At 45.4% G+C, this 19103-nt stretch overlaps 1 protein-coding gene across 7 annotated transcripts in view; it reads left to right on the top strand.

Annotated features, from left to right (window-relative positions):
- LOC106584727 (tight junction protein 1) overlaps positions 1-19103 on the top strand; it is a 181610-nt gene that overhangs the window by 69232 nt on the left and 93275 nt on the right. The window contains exon 1 of one of the 7 annotated variants that reach the window (XM_082968171.1): positions 13690-14182. The exons of the other annotated variants lie outside the window; for them this stretch is intronic. The gene's annotated coding sequence lies outside the window, so the exon portion shown is untranslated. Of the gene's footprint in view, positions 1-13689; positions 14183-19103 lie in introns of those variants that run through there. 7 annotated transcript variants of the gene reach the window in all.

Below are 19103 nucleotides of genomic sequence, written 5' to 3'. Positions count from 1 at the left end.
CGCTCGCTCTCTGTCTCGCTCTCTCTCTGTCTCGCTCGCTCTCTCTCTGTCTCGCTCGCTCTCTCTCTCTCTGTCTCGCTCGCTCTCTCTCTCTCTGTCTCGCTCGCTCTCTCTGTCTCGCTCGCTCTCTCTCTCTCTGTCTCGCTCGCTCTCTCTCTCTCTGTCTCGCTCGCTCTCTCTCTCTCTGTCTCGCTCGCTCTGTCTCGCTCGCTCTCTCTGTCTCGCTCGCTCTCTCTCTCTGTCTCGCTCGCTCGCTCTCTCTGTCTCGCTCGCTCTCTGTCTCGCTCGCTCTCTGTCTCGCTCGCTCTCTGTCTCGCTCGCTCTCTCTCTCTGTCTCGCTCGCTCTCTCTCTCTCTGTCTCGCTCGTCTCTCTGTCTCGCTCGCTCTCTGTCTCGCTCGCTCTCTGTCTCGCTCTTTGTCTCTGTCGCTCTTTGTCTCTGTCTCTCTCTCGCTCTCTGTCTCTCTCTCGCTCTCTGTCTCTTTCCTTTCCACTACTCTCCTTTAGCTGATTCTGTTACTATTCAGCACAAAGGTATAGAGGAGTGAAATGTTTCATCTTCACGGTACGGTGCACCCAGGCTCCAATGAAGTGACATTTTTTAATTATTTATAAAAATAAAAGCTTAACTCATTACAAATGTAACACCCACCCATGGTACCTTGTGTTATCTCATGGCTAAAGGAAAGCTCTCACAGGTTAGTGCTAGGCTACTGTCATACTGTTAGCCTATGTTGGGGGTTGATTTGACCTCACATTGACCTCTCACCCAGGCCAGCCTAGTTGAGTCTAGCTAAACATTTGTATGTTGATCACACAATGACTGTAGCTAGCCCAGGTCGGTTCAGCCCTGGTCGGTTCAGCCCTGGTCAGTTCAGCCCAGGTCGGTTCAGCCAAGGTCGGTTCAGCCCAGGTCGGTTCAGCCCAGGTCGGTTCAGCCCAGGTAAATCAAATCAAATGTTATTGGTCACATACACATGGTTAGCAGATGTTAATGCGAGTGTAGTGAAATGCTTGTGCTTCTAGTTCCGACCGTGCAGTAATATCTAACAAGTAATCTAACAACTTCACAACAACTACCTTATACACACACAAGTGTAAAGGAATGATTAAGAATATGTACATATAAATATATGGATGAGCGATGGCCGAACGGCATAGGCAAGATGCAGTAGCTAGTAATTATTGGTTGTTGATCTCACCTTACACTGTAACCTTGCTAACTATACTAGTATGCATAAGCCCAGCCAGTGGCAGTCACTGTAGACAGCTTTCCCAGCCAGCTCAGTACAGTAGTCTAGGTAAAACCACAAGTTTAACCTTTAAAGGAGTTACTAAGTTCTAGCTAGACTACATCAGTCTCTCACACTTTACTGTAGGTGTGCTTCCCCTGGCAACCAGTGTCAGTCCAGGTCAACATTAGCTAGTAAAACCACTAAGCTAGACTACATCAGTCTCTCACACTTTACTGTAGGTGTGCTTCCCCTGGCAACCAGTGTCAGTCCAGGTCAACATTAGCTAGTAAAACCACTAAGCTAGACTACATCAGTCTCTCACACTTTACTGTAGGTGTGCTTCCCCTGGCAACCAGTGTCAGTCCAGGTCAACATTAGCTAGTAAAACCACTAAGCTAGACTACATCAGTCTCTCACACTTTACTGTAGGTGTGCTTCCCCTGGCAACCAGTGTCAGTCCAGGTCAACATTAGCTAGTAAAACCACTAAGCTAGACTACATCAGATCAGGCAAGCTTTTAGCCTTTATTGGCTGTTGATATTATGACACGCTGTAGTCAGCCTCCCCAGCCCAGGTTGAATCAGTCCAAGTAAACAGTAGCTAGTAAATCGACTAACCTATTCTTAATGGGGTTAATAAGCCTTTGCTCTTCACTTCCTGCTACCTGGTGTAGTATTTCCTGCCTGATGTCGCCTACTGCTGGAGCACTGCCAATATTCTATCTCATGTTTTTACAAACTGACGGGCTGACAGGCTCTGCCTAGTGTACCTAGGTATTTACCACCATCAAATCCAATCACATTTTATTTGTCACATGCGCCCAAATACAACAGGTGTAGACCTTACAGTGAAATGATTACTTACAAGCCCTTAACCAACAATGCAGTTTTAAGAAAAATAAGTGTTATGTAAAAAAAATTAAAATAAAAGTAACAAATAATTAAACGGCAGCAGTAAAATAACAATAGCGAGGCTATATACAGGGGGTACCGGTACAGAGTCAATGTGGAGACTATATACAGGGGGTACCGGTACAGAGTCAATGTGGAGGCTATATACAGGGGGGTACCGGTACAGAGTCAATGTGGAGGCTATAAACAGGGGGTACCGGTACAGAGTCAATGTGGAGGCTATATACAGGGGGTACCGGTACAGAGTCAATGTGGAGGCTATATACAGGGGGTACCGGTACAGAGTCAATGTGGAGGCTATATACAAGGGGTACCGGTACAGAGTCAATGTGGAGGCTATATACAAGGGGTACCGGTACAGAGTCAATGTGGAGGCTATATACAGGGTGTTACGGTACAGAGTCAATGTGGAGGCTATATACAGGGTGTTACGGTACAGAGTCAATGTGGAGGCTATATACAGGGGGTACCGGTACAGAGTCAATGTGGAGGCTATATACAGGGGGTACCGGTACAGAGTCAATGTGGAGGCTATATACAGGGGGTACCGGTACAGAGTCAATGTGGAGGCTATATACAGGGGGGTACCGGTACAGAGTCAATGTGGAGGCTATATACAGGGTGTTACGGTACAGAGTCAATGTGGAGGCTATATACAGGGTGTTACGGTACAGAGTCAATGTGGAGGCTATATACAGGGTGTTACGGTACAGAGTCAATGTGGAGGCTATATACAGGGAGAACCGATACAGAGTCAATGTGGAGGCTATATACAGGGTGTTACGGTACAGAGTCATTGTGGAGGCTATATACAGGGTGTTACGGTACAGAGTCAATGTGGAGGCTATATACAGGGGGTACTGGTACAGAGTCAATGTGGAGGCTATATACAGAGGGTACCGGTACAGAGTCAATGTGGAGACTATATACAGGGGGTACCGGTACAGAGTCAATGTGGAGGCTATATACAGGGGGTACCGGTACAGAGTCAATGTGGAGGCTATATACAGGGGGTACCGGTACAGAGTCAATGTGGAGGCTATATACAGAGGGTACCGGTACAGAGTCAATGTGGAGGCTATATACAGGGGGTACCGGGACAGAGTCAATGTGGAGGCTATATACAGGGGTACCGGTACAGAGTAAATGTGGAGGCTATATACAGGGGGCTACCGGTACAGAGTCAATGTGGAGGCTATATACAGGGGGTACCGGTACCGAGTCAATGTGGAGGCTATATACAGGGGGTACCGGAACAGAGTCATTGTGGAGGCTATATACAGGGGGTACCGGTACCGAGTCAATGTGGAGGCTATATACAGGGGGTACCGGAACAGAGTCAATGTGGAGGCTATATACAGGGGGTACCGGTACCGAGTCAATGTGGAGGCTATATACAGGGTGTTACGGTACAGAGTCAATGTGCGGGGAGCACCAGTTAGTGGAGGTAATTTGAGGTAATATGTACATAGGACTCATAGGAAAGGTTATCAGTCCACTGGATGTGGAAGGCAACCCAAAGTCAAGCAGGTTGATTTCTCTAACTGTAGGCTATGTTGCTGTATTATAGAAGACTGACTCATTCAAGGATGTGAATAAGCACTGCCTTACAGTACACAGTGAGTCATAGCACGGGGATTACCAGGCACGCACTATAGGTCTACTGGATCTCCCATCTACAGTATAATTATTATAGATCTGCCTGGCTGCTGGCAACCCTAGACTTGCTAGCAGCTCACCCTTCAATAAATCAAGACTCATCATAAATCTATCGCCCTGACTTTTGTGACGACTCCGAGGCGTGGAAGAAAGCACTATCAATAGCCAAGACAGGGGCCTACCGTCTCTTGGTGAATAGCCTGCATCTACCATCCTATGATCGATTCAATTTCACCATTTGAATGAATCTCCCTTTGTAAGGGTGGAGACTGCAGGTTATATACCCTCCTTTTTTAATCGCCACATAGGGCCTATCGTTTCTCATTGCATCCTTTTGGTCTTCACTTCAAATCAGTGAAAGGGAGAGAAGACAGACACACATACACAGCTTATCAACACATTCCTGCTCTCTGTGTGGTCTACTGATATGTGCCCCGGGTTGATTGAGGTCAGCAGCTGCTGGTGATCAGCTGGCACATGCGTCTCAGAACAGGCAGACTCCCCGGCTCTGGTTAGCATCACTGTACTGACCCTCTACGTCCAGTCCTCCTCACTGGCTGGATACTGGAAATACACTGAACAAAAAAAAAATATTAACACAACATGTAATGTGTTGGTTTCACGAGCTGAAATAAAATATCCCAGAAATGGTCCATACTCATAAAAGAAAAAGCTTATTTCTCTCCAATGTTTGTGCACACATTTGTTTACATCCCTGTAAGTGAGAATTTCTCCTTTGTCAAGATAATCCATCCACCTGACAGCTGTGGCATATCAAGAAGCTGATTAAACAGCATGATCATTACACAGGTGCACCTTGTGCTGAGGACAATAAAAGGCCACTCTAAAATGTGCAGTTTTGTCACACAGCACAATGCCACAGATGTCTCAAGTTTTGAGAGTGCCTGCAATTGGCATGCTGACTGTAGAAATGTCCACCAGAGCTGTTTCCAGAGAATTGAATGTACCATAAGCCTCCTCCAATGTCGTTTTAGAGAATTTGGCCGTATGTCCAACTGGCCTCACAACATGTAACCAAGCCAGCACAGGGCCCCCACATCCGGCTTCTTCACCTGTGGGATCGTCTGAGACCAGCCACCTGGACAGCTGATGAAACTGTGGGTTTGGTGCTAGGCTACTGTCATACTGTTGGCCTATGTTGGGGGCTGAGAAACCGTCTCAGAGAAGCTCATCTGCATACTCATAATCCTCACCAGGATCTTGACCTGACTACAGTTTGGCGTCGTAACCGACTTCAGTGTGCAGCAAATGCTCACCTTCGATGGCCACTGGTACCCTGGAGAAGTGTGTTCTTCACGGATAAATCCCGGTTTCAACTGTATGGCGTTGTGTGAGGGCGAGGGGTTTGCTGGTCGGGTGTGGGCGAGGGGTTTGCTGGTCGTGTGAGGGCGAGGGGTTTGCTGGCCGGGTGTGGGCGAGGGGTTTGCTGGTCGTGTGAGGGCGAGGGGTTTGCTGGGCGTGTGAGGGCGAGGGGTTTGCTGGTCGTGTGTGGGCGAGGGGTTTGCTGGTCGTGTGTGGGCGAGGGGTTTGCTGGTCGGGTGTGGGCGAGGGGTTTGCTGGTCGTGTGAGGGCGAGGGGTTTGCTGGCCGTGTGAGGGCGAGGGGTTTGCTGGCCGTGTGAGGGCGAGGGGTTTGCTGGCCGGGTGAGGGCGAGGGGTTTGCTGGCCGGGTGAGGGCGAGGGGTTTGCTGGCCGGGTGAGGGCGAGGGGTTTGCTGGTCGTGTGAGGGCGAGGAGTTTGCTGGCCGGGTGAGGGAGAGGGGTTTGCTGGCCGGGTGAGGGTGAGGGAGAGGGGTTTGCTGGCCGGGTGAGGGTGAGGGAGAGGGGTTTGCTGGGCGTGTGTGGGCGAGGGGTTTGCTGGTCGTGTGAGGGCGAGGGGTTTGCTGGCCGTGTGAGGGCGAGGGGTTTGCTGGCCGGGTGAGGGCGAGGGGTTTGCTGGCCGGGTGAGGGCGAGGGGTTTGCTGGCCGGGTGAGGGCGAGGGGTTTGCTGGTCGTGTGAGGGCGAGGAGTTTGCTGGCCGGGTGAGGGAGAGGGGTTTGCTGGCCGGGTGAGGGTGAGGGAGAGGGGTTTGCTGGGCGTGTGAGGGCGAGGGGTTTGCTGGGCGTGTGTGGGCGAGGGGTTTGCTGGTCGGGTGAGGGCAAGGGGTTTGCTGGGCGGGTGTGGGCGAGGGGTTTGCTGGGCGGGTGTGGGCGAGGGGTTTGCTGGGCGGGTGAGGGCGAGGGGGTTTGCTGGGCGTGTGAGGGCGAGGGGTTTGCTGGGCGGGTGTGGGCGAGGGGTTTGCTGGGCGGGTGTGGGCGAGGGGTTTGCTGGGCGGGTGTGGGCGAGGGGTTTGCTGGGCGGGTGTGGGCGAGGGCTTTGCTGGGCGGATGTGTGGGCGAGGGCTTTGCTGGGCGGATGTGGGGGCCGAGGGGTTTGCTGGGCGGGTGTGGGCGAGGGGTTTGCTGGGCGGGTGTGGGAGAGGGGTTTGCTGGGCGTGTGTGGGCGAGGGGTTTGTGTGTTTTATTTTATGGTACACTTCTTCACGCCCGTCTCAGTGAACTAATCACAGAGAATTAAAGGCTCTGCATGGTCAATCCAAAAGTCTGCAGTGGCCATACAGCATTTACTGCGATACATATAGATTGTTTAATACATTCTAAGGCTGCATGGTGTGACTGATGATTTTGAATAAAGTCACATGAAAGGCATGAGCTCTGCTTTGTTTCTGGTGCAGGCTTCAAACACTTCATCAGGCTCGCGTTCACAATTTGACATCCCCCTTGTGTGACCGTTGTGCCCTTGGGCTGAATATAATGGTTACAATTCACTTCTCCCGGCTGCCAAACGCCGTGCTACGAAGCACCGCTCACTCACATGGCTCGCTCATATCTAAATTCTTATTAGTCTATGCTCGTCACGTGACGTCCTCGATGTGTCCCCGATGGACACATCCGGGATGTAACTGCATCCTTATCGAATTCTGAGGCGCATATCGAAGATGTTAGAACTGTCCACGTGAACGTTTTGTCAGCCAATCAGATGAGTATTCAGACCCCTTGACTTTTTCCACGTTTTCTTAAATTACAGCCTTATTCTAAAATGTATTAAATTATTAGAACATTTTTTTTCATTGAACCTTTTGTAATAAAGTATTACATGCATAATCACATTTGCGATCACTTTTGAGAACAGTGTTTTCCCGCAAGTTGATTGCATTTTGGAACATTCGCGCTTACAGCCTACTGCCGTGTGCACCTTGCTGCACTTATAATGTGATGAAATAGCCTAATAGTTGATCAATATTTTAAGCTAAACGTTCTGACCTATTGCATCAGCCTCATTGCTTTTAAAAACTGTTTTTGATGCGAGTAGTTGTATTCATTTGGGATCTGGGTAATTATGCAACTACGGGAACTTCTATGTCCTCAGGGTTCATTTTGGGGATTTAAAAAAAAAAGAATCTTTATGTATTAAGTTCACAATACAATCACAACATATTTTTTTCAACACCTCTCTGTCAAGTATTTTAGCTACTTTTCAGATGCATTTTATACCTCAATTTCACTGTTTTGTCCTTGTCCTTGTCCCTGACCCAGACTTTTGAGCTTCTACTATGTTTTTCTATGAGAAAACATGAATAATTACACATTTATGTAATGCTATCTTCTAGAGAGAGTCAATTAAATAAAATCTATATCAATATTTATTGTTAGTATGCCCTTTTATATTGTTATTTACACAAAATATACCTGTCCGTTGGTAGTGGTGTCATTTCCACCACTGAGGGCAAATTCCTCATTTAATTAAGTTTTGTCAAGACAATGTTAATTTAGTTACCATGGAAACGTATTGTGACACTGAAGCACATGGCTGCAGAGGACAGTTGTTCCTGATGTGATGTCCAGAAGTTGAAGAAAAATCTAGGTAAATATTGCTTGTGTAGAGAATATTTTTTTATTGTCAGTCATTTCCAAACAGGCTACAATTTCTTTAATTTGTGGTAGAATTATGATTTTTAAAATATATATTTGATGTATTTAGTGTAAACCATATGCTAGCTGTAATACTGGTCAAAGCATGCTAAGCAGTCTGTCATTTTTCTCCAAAAACAGCAGAAGTGTAATTTCCATCACAAACTTAACTGTGATGGAAATGACAGAATGTGGTGGAAATGACAAAAATCCATTGTTATTACTTTTTACTTAAAAAAAAAAAAAAAAGTAGGCTTATTTAATCATGTTTTAAATGACTTGAATCTAGAAAATGCTACAAGGTGTGCACAGTTGGAAAACTTAAGTAGTATTTTTCTTTGTTTTTAGAAGATGCCACATAAAACAGCACGGAGTTCACAGACATAGAAAGAAAATATAAAACTGTCCTGTAAATTGTCCTATATGATACCAGGAACATCTACAAACAGACAGGGAGAGATACTGGAAGAAAACACAGAAGGGAAATCTCTGAGCTCACAAAGCGAGAACAAAGAAACAAGAGAAGGAAATGGAAATGGAACCAACGGAATAGAAGACAGATTTTAAAGAGAACAGTTACAATGGAGACCTACCCATCAGGCAACACAACACCTCAGTCACCAGATGGAGACCTACCTATCAGGTAACACACCACCTCCGTCACCAGATGGAGACCTACCTATCAGGTAACACTCCACCTCCGTCACCAGATGGAGACCTACCTATCAGGTAACACACCACCTCCGTCACCAGATGGAGACCTACCTATCAGGCAACACACCACCTCCGTCACCAGATGGAGACCTACCTATCAGGTAACACACCACCTCCGTCACCAGATGGAGACCTACCTATCAGGCAACACACCACCTCCGTCACCAGATGGAGACCTACCTATCAGGTAACACACCACCTCCGTCACCAGATGGAGACCTACCTATCAGGCAACACACCACCTCCGTCACCAGATGGAGACCTACCTATCAGGTAACACACCACCTCCGTCACCAGATGGAGACCTACCTATCAGGCAACACACCACCTCCGTCACCAGATGGAGACCTACCTATCAGGCAACACACCACCTCCGTCACCAGATGGAGACCTACCTATCAGGCAACACACCACCTCCGTCACCAGATGGAGACCTACCTATCAGGCAACACTCCACCTCAGTCACCAGATGACTTGCAGCCAGAACATGAAGCTATCATACCTGCCCCTAACTTACCTGCCCCTAATGCACACCCTGATACCCCTTCCTCATCTACAACAGGAATGAGAAGTCGAATACTTGCTGGAAGGAAAAAGATTGGAAGCGGTAGCTCAAAAACATAGAGATCTTTGCATAACAAATGTCAAACTTGATAAAGCTTAACGGAAAACTGAGAAATACAAAAAAAGGGATGATCAACTGATGAAGAAAATGGATAGACAAGATTCGCCAAAGACAAAAGAGAAAAATGAAGGGAACTCCGAAGAACTTGAGAAGGATTTTATTGTTTCAAAATGCCATCATTAAAGCAAAAGTATCAAAAAATGTGCTGTTCCAAGGACAAACAAGTGGCTTCAAAAATGCTCAGAGGCGACATCCTGAGAAAGTATGGCCTGGTCAAAGCTGCAAACAGAGAATTTGGATTTTCAAGCAAAAGCAATGAGGGCAAATAAAAACAGGCCATCAAGTCTTCAATACTCCAGGAAAAAGCAGTGTAACAGAATCAGCACAGCCACAGAAGAGAAAATCACTAGATTATATGAACGTGATGACAACAGCAGAGCAACAGGGAAAAAGGACACACTAACGAGGAACAAGAAGAGAAAAAATTCAGAACCTTTATCAGAAGTTTAAGAGGGAATATTCAGAGATTAAAATGTCCTACTATGAATTCTTTAAAATACGTATTTTTGGGTTGTCAAGCCAACGGTCCAGGATATGAACACATGTCTCTGCAAAACCCACGCCAACCTCCAGTACATGGTGGATAAACTACAGTATCACAAAGTGATCCGCTGCAGCAACAACCAAACCTTATTGAGTCTTTGTGTTGTGAGAACCAGAAGAAAGAGTGCATTTAAACAGAGTTCTCCCTTTGCCAAACCAAAGAGTTTAAAACATTTGACTTTGATTCTGGTGAGCAGACATGATGGTTTGAGTGGAAAAACAAAGCTGAAGAGAGTGAGAGAGAGAGAGAGAAGGAAAAACAAAGATGGAAACTTGGAGAAGTTCACTGTACATTTGACAGTATAAGAAAAGGTGTGTGTGGCACACTGCAGATTCTACTGGAGGACTTCTCCAAAGGATTGAAAGAGAAGTTGGGGAAACACGTGTACAACATTCGACACCAACACTCCAAACTGAGAGAATTAAAAGAGAATCTGCGGAAAAAGGAGATCATCGTGCATATTGACTTTGCAGAGAACTCAGGGGCGCATCTTTCACTGGGGACGTGGGGGGGGGACATGTCCCCCTCACATTCTGAAATTGCATTTTTGTCCCCTCCCAGTTTTATAATTTGAATGTGATACAAAATGAGGCAACGGTGTGCTTTAGGACCATGCAGACACCTCCGAGCGGTCGGGTAGGCTGTTTTGGAGTGTTTATCCGACTAGATAAAACAAATTATAATAATTATCCCCCCCACTTCTAAAACCAAAGTTGTGCCACTGAGAGAACTAGCTGTGTAAATACACCGTTGAAATCCAGGCAGTTCACTTTGGTGATTCTCACATGCAGGTGACCCTCCACACCTGTGTTGGACATACCACAAATGATACCGTTTCACTTTAAAAACTGAGCTCTTCTATGTGGATGACCCCTCTGCAATCTGGGCTCATCTCTCAAAAACACTGGCCTACTTCCTTGAGCTCAGTCCACTTTTGGAATCTTGCTTTTTCTTAAATTGATGAAATGTTCTACAATGGTTGTTGTTCAAAATGTTTGCAATAAAATATTGTTTTCATTATTATTATTATTATTATTATTATTATTATTTTTTTTTTTACATATATGTCATTTCCAACACACCCATATTTTTAGGTAAATTACTATATTATGTATAATTTACATTGATTGATTTGTTTTAGATAGGGAAGTCATGGTTGTTATAATCTCACAAAAAGGTTGGGTGTAAATATCTTATTTTTTTATGATAAATATTTTCAGCTCTTCACAAAGGCAAGTTTATACATTGAGGCGTTGTGCTGAATTATTAGTTTTAGGAAAACCTTAAAAAGCACTTAAAATAAATTCAATGCAAGTTAATGTACAAATGTATAAGAAATGTGTTATTAAATAATTGTTGGATATTTCATTTTCAACTAAAATGGATGTTTAATGATGTGATGGAAATAACATTTTGTCTATGGCTGTCTGAGAAAAACGACAAAAATATATCAATTCCTGAATGGTACAATCGCAGCCATTATCAGGTATTATTTCTAGACAAATCAATGACAATTATAATACTGGTAAAATGGTGTTTCATTACATTTTAATTTCTGAAAGCCGAAGTTGCAGAATCACCCATCTATAGCATCCCACAACTGTCCCAGAGTAGCCTAGTGGCGAGTAGCCTAGTGGCGGGTAGCCTAGTGGCGGGTAGCCTAGTGGCGGGTAGCCTAGTGGCGGGTAGCCTAGTGGCGGGTAGCCTAGTGGCGGGTAGCCTAGTGGCAGGTAGCCTAGTGGCAGGTAGCCTAGTGGCAGGTAGCCTAGTGGCAGGTAGCCTAGTGGCTAGAGCGTTGGGCCAGTTCCCGAAAGGTTACTAGATCGAATCCCCAAGCTGACATGGTAAAAATATTGTTCTGCCCCTGAACAAGGCAGTTAACCCACTGTTCCCCAATAGGCCGTCATTGTAAATAAGAATTTGTTCTTAACTGACTTGCCTAGTTAAATAACATGTTTTGAATATTTATTTCTCACACAGAAGGGTCATCTTTTATACTATGGGGGGATAGTAGATAAACACAATGTATTCAGACCCCTTCACTTTTTCCACATTTTGTTAAGTTACAGCCTTATTCTAAAATTGATTTAAAAAAAAAAGATGTTATTTATTTAGTCCCATTGACTTGCAGTGAGCACAGCAGCAAAAAGGTGTGGAGAGGAAGGAAGCAGGGCAGTGTGGAGAGGAAGGAAGCAGGGCAGTGTGGAGAGGAAGGAAGCAGGACAGTGTGGAGAGGAAGGAAGCAGGGCAGTGTGGAGAGGAAGGAAGCAGGACAGTGTGGAGAGGAAGGAAGCAGGACCGTGTGGAGGGGAAGGAAGCAGGGCAGTGTGGAGAGGAAGGAAGCAGGACAGTGTGGAGAGGAAGGAAGCAGGACAGTGTGGAGAGGAAGGTAGCAGGACAGTGTGGAGAGAAAGGCAGCAGGACAGCGTGGAGAGAAAGGCAGCAGGACAGCGTGGAGAGGAAGGCAGCATGGAGGGAAAGGCTGCATGGAGAGGAAGGCAGCAGGACGGTGTGGAGAGGAAGGCTGTATGGAGAGGAAGGCAGCAGGACGGTGTGGAGAGGAAGGCTGTATGGAGAGGAAGGCAGCAGGACGGTGTGGAGAGGAAGGCTGCATGGAGAGGAAGGCAGCAGGACGGTGTGGAGAGGAAGGCTGTATGGAGAGGAAGGCAGCAGGACGGTGTGGAGAGGAAGGCTGTATGGAGAGGAAGGCAGCAGGACGGTGTGGAAGGCTGCATGGAGAGGAAGGCAGCAGGACGGTGTGGAAGGCTGCATGGAGAGGAAGGCAGCAGTGGAATGTGTCACCATTTTCTTTCTGCAGTGATAAACACTGGAGTCTCGTTGGCAGTTTAGGAGTGTAGCCCGAATGCTGTCAGACACAACCATAGACTACTATAGTACTGTAATGCAGCACCCCAGGAGGTTATGCTATAGTACTGTAATGCAGCACCCCAGGAGGTTATGCTATAGTACTGTAATGCAGCACCCCAGGAGGTTATGCTATAGTACTGTAATGCAGCACCCCAGGAGGTTATGCTATAGTACTGTAATGCCCCAGGAGGTTATACTATAGTACTGTAATGCAGCACCCCTGGAGGTTATACTATAGTACTGTAATGCAGCACCCCAGGAGGTTATACTATAGTACTGTAATGCCCCAGGAGGTTATACTATAGTACTGTAATGCCCCAGGAGGTTATACTATAGTACTGTAATGCCCCAGGAGGTTATACTATAGTACTGTAATGCAGCACCCCAGGAGGTTATACTATAGTACTGTAATGCAGCACCCCAGGAGGTTATACTATAGTACTGTAATGCAGCACCCCAGGAGGTTATGCTATAGTACTGTAATGCCCCAGGAGGTTATACTATAGTACTGTAATGCAGCACCCCAGGAGGTTATGCTATAGTACTGTAATGCAGCACCCCAGGAGGTTATACTATAGTACTGTAATGCCCCAGGAGGTTATACTATAGTACTGTAATGCAGCACCCCAGGAGGTTATGCTATAGTACTGTAATGCAGCACCCCAGGAGGTTATGCTATAGTACTGTAATGCAGCACCCCAGGAGGTTATGCTATAGTACTGTAATGCAGCACCCCAGGAGGTTATGCTATAGTACTGTAATGCAGCACCCCAGGAGGTTATACTATAGTACTGTAATGCAGCACCCCAGGAGGTTATACTATAGTACTGTAATGCCCCAGGAGGTTATACTATAGTACTGTAATGCAGCACCCCAAGAGGGTTCCTAGTGTGTGTGTGTGTGATGGTGTGTGTGTCTGTGTGATGGTGTGTTTGTTTGTGAGCTCTCTAGTCCCACTTCTGGCGCTGTGAGGGTTAAGTCCGATACAGCAGTTTCCACTGCGGTGCAGATGGCTTTGCTGTTCTGTTCGCTAGCGAGGGAGAGAGGGAGAGGGAGAGAGAGAGAGAGAGAGAGAGAGAGAGAGAGAGAGACTGAAAGAGGGGGAGAGGAGGGATGGAGAGAGACTGAAAGAGTGGTAGAGGAGGGAGAGTGAGAGAGATGTTGGAATGGAAAGTACAGAACAGATATGCAACATATTTAGAGATGGATTGAGTTGTAGCTGAGGTGGAGTTGACTTTTCTCAGATTACGGGATTTCGTTCCATCGTAACTCCTCACCTGTGCCTCTCTACTATAGAATCTATAGATAGCCAGTTGTGTCAGTCAGAGAAAGGAAGGGAGGGGCCGTGTGAGTGTTCTCTCTGCTCCTATTGGTTACGAGGCATCACACACTACAGTACGGTGGCGGCGCCTGCTGCTGATGTGCGTCTGTAGGAATCTCCTGCTGTTGAGGAGGAGCAGCTAGAGCACTCTAGTTAAAAATACATCCAAATAAAAGGAAATAGCAGAGCTGGAGGTGGGACTGGGACTGAACTGGACTGGAGAGAGGTTTTTGTCAGGTGTCCTCTGTTTATCTGTGATAACCAGGATGAACTATTGCTGTAAGTACTGTACTCTGACTACTGACTAGCTCTATTTAGCTTAGCCAGTATTTAGCCTAGCTTCTCTACACAAATCAGTGTTGCTGCTTAGCCTAGGCCTAGCCGATCAGTCAGTAGGTTTACTGCTTGCTTATCAATATTGATTATTTGGAAAATGAATCTAATTTAGGTTTAGGCCAATCCTTGTGAGGAAAGAGAAAGCTCTGTATTCTGTAACACCATTTTACTGACTGACTGTGATACTACTACTACTACTACTACTACTACTGCAGTTCTTGTTTGAATTACATGTACAGTATGTAGTAGTTGTACGGTACATGTACAGTATGTGGTGTTGAATACATCATAGTAATTGCCCAATGGTCTGCCGTTAACATTTATTCCAGTGTTCGGCTAATAAGATCTCATGACCTTCTACTGTATGAGCTGAATTTTAGGGCCTGTTTAGGTATAAACAAATATATATAAGTTATTTGATGAAACATTGAATTTGGCCTTACACGCTACCCAAACCAAAATAAATGTACACATACGTGTTATTCAATCATTGCACCCACACTGCTCGCGGGTGCCAACGAGCATCTGCGTTGCCAGGCGCTAAAATAGAAGTTGCTTCTATTTGTGACGCCGAACGCGATGCAAGTCCTGCCTCTCCCATCTCCTCATTGGCTTTTAGAAGCATATACCCACGTGCCATCTCCTCATTGGTTATACCCAGGTGGGTGATTGAAAGATGAACTGAGGTCAATCAGTCGGTCGTGGTAATACACCTTATTATGAACGTTAGATGCCAATCGCCATATAAAGTCCAAAGAAGAAAAAGCCTGGAAGGAGGAGAGATGACTAGAAACAATTTGGTTGACTGTTTTATGTGTGGATTAATTGTCGGAGTAGAGGACCTTGTGCATTACTGGTAAAATAACAGCTCAACGTTTATATCCCAGGACAAATTAGCAAGCTAGCTAGCTAAATAGGACAAATTAGCTAGCAACTTCAAGCTAGCTAACTAAATTGCCATACACCTTTAATGCTTTTCGACCTGTCCCCAAATTAACATAATTGGTTCAGTTTTTTGATATTTCAACTTGCATGTCGTGATCGCGTTTGGTGTGGGGGGGACAAAATCAATTTGGGCACGATGGCACACGCGGACGTCTGGTTTGGGCATGGTGTACTGCTATTAGACAATAGAAACAAATTGAATAACAGATTCATACATGAAATAACAGATAGTCCAAAAATAAATCAAAAGTTTGTTTTAAAGTGTCTGTCCTAAATCTGAGAGATATAAAAATATCAGGAAATACATTTTTTTTATTGAAGTATCCATATTTAACCCCATTTTATTTGGCACTAAAATACTTCATATATATATATATATATATATATATATATATATATATATATATATATATATATATATATATATATTTCCATATGTTTTCTACTGGTACCGGGCTACCTTAAGATGAGTCTTGTGAGGCTTGTGGGTGTCCTAGAGCAAAACAACCGACGTGTTCGTGAGAGTCCCATAGAGGGGTCATATTAGTGTGTGCAGCCCAAACTGACGCTACAGACAGAAGTAGGCAGATGGGCGGTACCGAAGACAGATGGGCGGTACCGAAGGTGAGTCCCGTGACGCTTGTCTCATGACGTTTTTGTGACGAGACCGGTTTTCGGGATGTCTCGTGGTCTGACAAACATCTCTGTAGCTCGGCCACCTTCCACCGCAAATGCGAAAGGCCGCCATTGGTGGATGGGGTGGATTGAGACACAGCCCATGCCAAAAAATATAGATATCTCAAGCTTAAACAGATGGATTTTGATGGGGATTTTTGTATTTATTATGCTAATTAGATTTCCACGGTGGTGCGGATATCGACTCAAGGGAGTTTTAAGGCTTGCACACATCGCACCGATCTAGCTTTCGTCTGCCGATCACTCAGCGTGTTTTAAGGACCGTCCACTTTCGATATCTGACTGCCAACATTTTTCACGCAATTCTACATGTAAAATCGGTGCACACTCGGTTCGCAAATTATGTTCAGAGGTGCTAAGTACTCTCGGCCAGCAAACGCTATTGGTATCTCTCTCATCCATTACGGATCTGCAGTGTTACCAGTTGCAGTGGTGGTCTAGCACTATGCTATGTGCAGAATGTCACCAAACTCTCTTGGGACTCTCTCTCGCTCCTCTCTTTCTGTCTCTCTCTCCTCTGTCTCTCTCTCTGTGTCTCTCTCTCTCCTGTCTCTCTGTCTCTGTCTCTCTCTCATCAGCACTTGAATTCGTTGTTCTGAGTCGGAGGGGAGTTTTAGCAGTTGTCAGCACTCGCTCCCCCTCGACGCGTCATTTTCCATTTTTGAAGTCATGAATCATCTGGTTATGCTGCTTGTTGTCTGCCTCTGTGCCAGCCAGGCCCCAAGGTGGAAGGCCTGTGATACTGTCATCCTGGTTCCTCCATCCAACACTGTTCTGCTGTCTCTCTCTCTCGCTCTCCTTTTGTTTGGCTGCAGTACAACTTACACAATGTTCCCTCAAAGTAGTACATTTGGTTGGTTGGTTGGTTGGTTGGTGCTCTGTTCTTTGTCATTGTGTCGACAGCGATCAACACTGTTAAGATCATTTGCTGGTGTTATTAGATACATTTTAACCTGTCTGTCTGTAACCACTCTCCGTGGGTTCGGAAAGAAATACGATGTTTCCAGTTTTTCAGGGATACAGTATTTTCAACCTAACTTCTGTTTCCCTTGAAAAACGGTTGTGGGTACTCCGCTCAGGCATCTTTTACCGCCTTCTACGTTAGGTTAGTCTGTAACGGTGTTCTCAGAGTGAAGTCTGGGGAGTATCAGAATTATTCTGGCAATGTCATAAAGCTGTTCTCCACAGTCAGATCTGGCTGCACTTTTTATGGTCCTGACCACGTACAAGATGTTCCTCGTGACAGTTTTGCATTGTCAGGCCTGATATTTGAAGGCATTCTTTTTTACATTTCTTTGCTGCATCATCACTTCTCTCATCTGACTGTCTCTCTCTCTGTCTGTCTCTCTGTCTGTCTGATTCTGACTGTCTGTCTGATTCTGTTTGTCTCTTTGTCTGACTCCGTCTCTCTCTGTCGGTCTCTCTTAAGGGGTCAGCACACTTCAGTTCGGCTAGACGAACCGAACAAATGTGCTCGCATACTCCCTTAGGGGGCAGTATTTTCACAGCCGGATGAAAAATGTACCCAAATTAAACGGCCTACTACTCGGGCCCAGGAACTAGAATATGGATATTATTAGTAGATTTTGATAGAAAACACTCTGGAGTTTCTAAAACTGTTTGAATGATGTCTGTGAGTATAACAGAACTCCTTTGGCAGGCAAATACCTGAGAAAAATCCAACCAGGAAGTGGGAATTCTGGTTCTTGTAGTCTTTTCAAGTCATTGCCTATCTAACACACAGTGACTTAGGGTTCATTTTGCACTTCCTAAGGCTTCCACTAGATGTCAACAGTCTTTAGAACCTAGTTTCAGGCTTTTGCAGTGAACAGAGAGCGAACAAGAAGGCCGGGAAGTTGGTGACTCAGAAAGTGACATGAGTTTTGTGGCGCGCGTTCACGTGATGAGGTATCTGTGTTCCAAAACGTTTTTCAAGACATTGGAATCGTCCGGTTGGAATATTATTGAAGTTTTATGTTAAAAAGGCCCTAAAGATTGATGCTATACAACGTTTGAAATGTTTCAACGAACGTAAATATAACTTTTTTAAACTTTTCGTCGTGAAATTTTGGGTGCGCTTCCTACATTTGGAGTAGTTTACTGAACGCGCAAACAACAAGGAGGTATTTGGACATAAATTATGGACTTTATCGAACAAAACAACATTTATTGTGGACCTGGGATTCCTGGAAGTGCCTTCTGATGAAGATCATCAAAGGTAAGTGAATATTTATAATGTTATTTATGATTTTAGATGACTCCAAAATGGCGGGTATCTGTATTACCTGGTGTATGTTTCTGAGCGCCGTACTCAGATTATTGCAAAGTGTGTTTTCCCCGTGAAGCTTTTTTAAAAATCGGTCACAGCGGTTGCATAAAGGAGATGGCTATCAATAATTCTTTGAATAACAGTTTAATATTTTATCAAAGTTTATGATGAGTATTTTTGTAAATTGTTGTGCTGATTCACCGGGAGTATTGGAGGCAAAATATTTTCTGAACATCACGCGCCAATGTAAAATGCTGTTTTTGGATATTAATATGAACTTTATCGAACAAAACATACATGTATTGTCTAACACTAGGAGTGTCATCTGATGAAGATCGTCAAAGGTTAGTGCTTACTTTTAGCTGTATTTCTGGTTTTTGTGACCCCTCTCCTGCTTGGAAAATGGCTGTGTGGTTTTTCTTGTGTTGTACCTGTCCTAACATAATCTAACTTTATGCTTTCGCCGTAAAGCCTTTTTGAAATCGGACAATGTGGTTACATTAAGGAGAAGTGTACCTTTTTAAAATGGTGTAAAATAGTCGTATGTTTGAGAACTTTGAATTATGACATTTTCTTGATTTGAATTTGGCGCTCTGATTTTTCACTGGCTGTTGAATAGTGTGAACCATGGGTGGGACGCTAGCGTCCCACCTGCCCAAGAGAGGTTAAAAGGCCTTCACTTATCGCAGTGCTTGAGGCGTCACTACAGACCCGGGTTCGATCCCAGGCTGTGTCACAACCGGCCGTGACTGGGAGTCCCATAGGGCGGCGCACAATTGGCCCAGCGTCGTCCGGGTTAGGGGAGGGTTTGGCCTGCTGGGGCTTTACTTGGCTTATTGTGCTCTAGCGACTCCTTGTTGCAGGCCGGGCGCCTGCAGGCTGATTTTGATCGTCAGTTGAACAGTGTTTCCTCTTACACATTGGTGCAGCTGGCTTCCGGGTTAAGTGGGCGGT

The sequence above is a fragment of the Salmo salar genome, chromosome 23 (assembly GCF_965601325.2).
Source record: "Salmo salar chromosome 23, fSalSal1, whole genome shotgun sequence".
In the NCBI taxonomy this organism is placed as follows: Eukaryota; Metazoa; Chordata; class Actinopteri; order Salmoniformes; family Salmonidae; genus Salmo; species Salmo salar.
This window is presented reverse-complemented; position numbering and strand designations above follow the sequence as displayed.